Raw genomic sequence first — 5,357 nt, 5'->3', positions numbered from 1 at the left:
ATAAGATCTGAAAACTGAAATACTTTTTTTCCCTCTGGCTTTCTGTAGAGATAGGCATGAGTTAGGATATAATCGGTGGTTTATAACCAAGACTCAAAATGACAGTGTATTAAACACTTCCACAGGTAGGCAGTACAAGGCTGGCATGGCACCCTCTGCCCTGTGAGTTGTTCAGGGACCCAAGCTCCTATTGTCTCATTGCTCCTCCACCTTTAAGTTGTTTTCTTCACCCAGGTATCCAATGTGGCTTGTCCCCACATCTACATTCTAAGCAGTAGGATGAAAGAAGGGAGGAAGGAGAACATACACTCCCTTTAAGGATGTGGCCTAGTACCTAGTACTCAGCTGTAAGAAAGGCAGACAATATAGACTCTACTCAGGATGGCCATGTGCCCAGCAAAAAATTAGGCATTCTATTGCCATAAGGGAGAAATGAAGATTAGATATTAGGGAACAACTAAAGTGCCTCCCACAAGCTGCATTCACTCAGGAGCAAGAATTAATCTTCCAGCTAATATTTTACTTTTTATGAGACCCTTGATTTGAATGTTACACCTGAATAAGCACCAGATAAATGCTTTACCTAAACCCCTCTGACCAAAATTTCATAAAGACCTCTGCACTATGAAAAGAGATGGTGCACCTTTAAGCCATCTTTATGTACTGGCCATGAAATACTATAATAAATTAAAGAAGCCAGAAGTCACTGATTCAAGATACGGCTAATAGTCAGGGCACTTTTATCTTTTCCAAGCAACAATTTTTCTAGAGTGCTCTACATGTTTGCTTTTTATGTAATTTTAACTCATGTAATATCTTTCAGCAGACAATCTCAAGAAGCTTTTATAAACATTAATTAACTGAACTTCACAACACTCTCAAGAACTGAGTATTAATACATCCATTTCCATGGCAGGAAGCCAGACGAACGTTACAATTGGGCGATGTGGAGCTTACTTGGTTTCAGGCTGTGTAAGACATTAAACAGACAGTGGGAGAAATTCAACGTTAATCTGAAAATTGGGTAGTTAGCTACTTCTAGACTGGCAAGTGATTATTATCCTGTGTTCAATACAAGCAAAGCCTCATTACTAAAACAAAAAGAAAGCGAAAGGCTTTATTTTGAAATGCTACTTCAATTTAAAAGTGACTGATGTATAATCTATCTATAAATCTGACGATAATAAAATTGGAAAGATTTTCATCAGATAGACTCTTAACACCAAGCGTGATGCAGTTTGTTTCAAGATTAAATTTGAAAAAGCAGTTGCTAAAAAAAAGAGTTATTTGATTCACGTGTCAGGAAAGGATAGCACATATCAGATTTCTTTGAATAAAGTAATCAAATTATATATGAATATATATTGTGTATTTTTTAACCTAACTTAGAGTTGTTGTGATGAATAAATAATAAAAATGATGGTAAAACACATGATTACTGTGAATGCATTATCCAAAGAGCTAACTTCTTTGGTACGACATGAAACATATCTGGACAGTATTTAAAATCCCAAGGCTTTTTGCACTGTTGTTAGTCACTGGAGAAGTTCATTATATACATTTCATATGTTCAGAGGAATTTTTCAAGTACACAAGGAGATATAACCATGGCCCCTTATAGAGGCAGATAAATTTATTTCAGTTGCTAAGTGAGAGTTTTACCATTACACTTATTTCTGGTAATCTGATCTATGTCTGAAAAAGACTGAGAGCTAAGCCTTGGTTTAATGGAAGCTAAAAAATAGAAATAAAGGCAAGAGTGTTATTTTCATAGGAATGGACAAGTGGCCAGTGTAAGATTTACTGTGACAACCAGCATAAGGACTAATGAAATATGAACCAATGACTTTTAGCTCAGACTTTCATCAGTAATCTTTCCAAAAAGCTCCTTAAAGAGACTTTTTAAACCCCTCAAATAAGAACAATCAAAAGTTTAAATATAGGACAATATTCCAAAAGCTCTTTTGAAGTTGCTGATTTTTAAATCACAAGAAACTTAAAATAAATTTTAGGAAAATTTATCCTAGGGCATTTATCCTGGCAAGGCTAATAAAGAGGAGGAACTGTGCCTCCACTCCACCTGGCTCACCCTTTTCTTGTGGACTGACACGCTGAAAACATTAGAGAGAGTTTTAAGCCAGCTAACTAATCAAAGCCTTTTCGAAGCTAATAGTCTAACCTTCTGGTTTATTTTGTTTGCTTGCAAGGGGGTGTTGGGAGGAAGACTTTTCCAAAGGAATATCAAATTTAACTTTAAGACTTACCCAAAGAAAATAATTCTGTTCATCAAAACCTGATAAACATAGGAAGTTTCCTTGCTAATAATAAAGGTGGTATAGAAAAGATGAAGTCACCTGTGATAGAATGGAAAATGGCTTTATCCAGGGATATAGCTTTTTTTTAAAAGAATGCACATACACATTTTCCTTTGTATATTAGAAAGGTTTTGTTTGTTTTTTAATGATTATGGACTTTTGCCTGCAGATTTGTTATATGAAATTCATTTTAACAACAGTGGTTGAAAGACTTCTACTGAGTATAGCAGGAGGTATGGAGATCCGCATGCAAGACATGGTTCCTGCCCTCAAGAAGCTTGCAACATAAAAGGAAGACAGGTGGGTGTCTTTCCAAGGGGAATAAAATAAGTATAGTTAGAAAGGTACAAATAACATGTTATGGGTTCTAAAGGATAAAAAGGTTGAGTTTCTTGGGAGGATCAGGAAAAGCTGCTTGAGTAAGGAAATGTTTGACATGGAACTTGATGGATGGGTAGGATTTTGGCAATTAGAGTCTGGTGACATGGTGGTGGGGATGGTGGTGGAAGGATTCCAGGTAACAGGAAGAAAAGACATAGGACACACAAAAGCCTAAGAAATATTGAGTAGTGTAAGTAGAAAGTTAACTGCCACGTAATAGAAGATAAAGCTGGAAAGATAGGTCAGGGTCAACAGTGTTTTCTGTTTTAGCTTGCTGTTTGTGCACCTAAAAGTATTGGGTACAAAATCCTGAGAGTGGATTTGATTGTAAAAACTTGTTCCATACATTCTTTATTGCTAAGAGTGCTCATTCAACTTTTGGTAAGCTATGCAATATAGTTGTACATTAAAAGCTCCAAAAGTTTTATTAATTGTACACTTGAAATGATCACAGCTATCTTAAATCCTCACATATTTGTCAAATGAGCATGAGGGCTGGGCTTGGTGGCTCACACCTATAATCCTAGTACTTTGGGAGGTCGGGGTGGGAGAATTGCTTGAGGCCAGGGGTTCGAGAGCAGCCTGACCAACAGCAAGAACCCCATCTCTACAAAAAATAGAAAAACTGGCCAGGTGTGATGGCATGCACCTATAGTCCCAGCTACTTGAGAGGCTAAGTCAGGAGAATCACTTGAGTCCATGAGTTTAAGGTTGTAGTGAACTATGATGGTGACAGAGCGAGATCCTGTTGCAAAAAAAAAAAAACAACAACTGAGAACCACGTTGGCTGGGTAAGGCCTGTGGTCTTTTTCTCAATGAATATAATAAAAATAGAAGAACTTTAGAATCTATAGATGGGCCTTAGAGGTGTGGGTCTCTTCTAACCAACACTTCTCCTAGAGATGCTGAGTGAGCAACAGTATTAACTGATATAAGTTTCACTTCTTCTCTGTGTCCCAGCCTTTCTTCTAATGGAAGAACTAGTTAGTATTAAGACAGCCCAATGTAAGATCAGCTTTTAGAGCCAAATGTGATATGAAAGATTACATGTACCCAATTGTTTGTTTTACATCCAGGAAATAAAAGTCCACAGGTTAAGTAACTTGCCCGAAGTTACCCAGTAAGTTACCCTAGCAAATTGTCAGAGCTAAAGATAAAATAGATTAATACTCAGAGAAAGAGAGAAAAATTATTGAATCTACCAAAATGGCTTTTCTTTCTCTGCCTCTATTTTCAAAGATCACTTACTAAATTAAGACCTCCTGTCTTATTTAGAATAAGTGGGGCAAATATATATGAGACGGGTTCCCTCACTTTTCTTTGTCCTTCATCTTCTGCCTCCTGTAGAGGATGAAAGCCATTGCTTCTGATGGCTCAGCAGAGAGGGCTTAGGATAATAAAGACCCTGACCCCACTTATCTCACATCCTCAAATCTCTTACTGGTGTTTCCATTGGCTGAACCCAACCAGAAGCCAGAGAGCAAGGAAACATGTGCGTGTAGTCCATAGAGGTCAGCCTCCCAGGGCACAGACCCAGGTGGTGGTTGGTGGAGAATACATTGAGGGGCAAATGAAAACTCTCCAGCACCACTGTTATTGTTTCTACAGGCTTGCATTTACTCTTTAACAGCATTTCTTCCTACAACATTATAACTCAATTCATATACCTGAATTGGCTTTAGAACTTACAGCTCCAAAATCTACATTTGACACCCCAACTCATCATTTCTGATCTCTTCCATACCAATTTTTCTCACACTTCATGTGAACGAATAGCCAAGGAACACCAGCCATTTGAGGGAATTTTCTCACCTGAAAGGTGGAGAAATAGAAGAAAGAAAGGAAAGGAGAGAGGGAGGAGAGAAAGAAGAAGGGAAGGAGAGAGAGAGAAAGAATGAGAAAGAGAACATATGTATTCTGTATATATATGAGAAAACATTAGAAGACAATTCCTACAGGTCTAACATCTCTACCTGGAGCCCCAGAAGAGAGAACAGAGGAAATGAAAGGGACCAAAAAAAATCATCATTTAAAATAGTATCAAACTTTTTAAGAGCAAGAGTGAGGCTAGAAGATAATGGATCTTTGTCTTTCGACCTAGAATTCTACATCCACCAAACTCTCAGTCAAGGGATAAGGGTAAAATGAAAACACTTTCAGACTTCAAGGTCCCAAAAGTTCCCATCATAGGCACCCTTTTGTAGGAAGCTATGAGAGAAGATGTCCTATCAAAAATGACAGAGGAATGAAGGGAGAAGAAGAGGACTTGGGGCTGGGTGCGGTGGCTCACGCTTGTAATCTTAGCACTCTGGGAGGCCTAGGCGGGTGGATCGCTTGAGGTCAGGAGTTCGAGCCCAGCCTGAGCAAGAGCGAGACCCCGTTTCTACTAAAAATAGAAAGAAATTATCTGGCCAACTAAAATTATATATAGAAAAAAATTAGCCAGCCATGGTGGCGCATGCCTGTAGTCCCAGCTACTCGGGAGGCTGAGGCAGTAGGATTGCTTGAGCCCAGGAGTTTGAGGTTGCTGTGAGCTAGGCTGAAGCCACGACACTCTAGCCCAGGCAACAGAGTGAAACTCTGTCTCAAAAAAAAAAAAAGGAAGAGGACTTGGGAAGACTGTGAAAACGTTGGTCATCTGCTTCTGACCTCTTGGCTTGC

The sequence above is a fragment of the Lemur catta genome, chromosome 11 (assembly GCF_020740605.2).
Source record: "Lemur catta isolate mLemCat1 chromosome 11, mLemCat1.pri, whole genome shotgun sequence".
NCBI lineage: Eukaryota > Metazoa > Chordata > Mammalia > Primates > Lemuridae > Lemur > Lemur catta.
Note: the sequence above shows the minus strand (reverse complement) of the source record.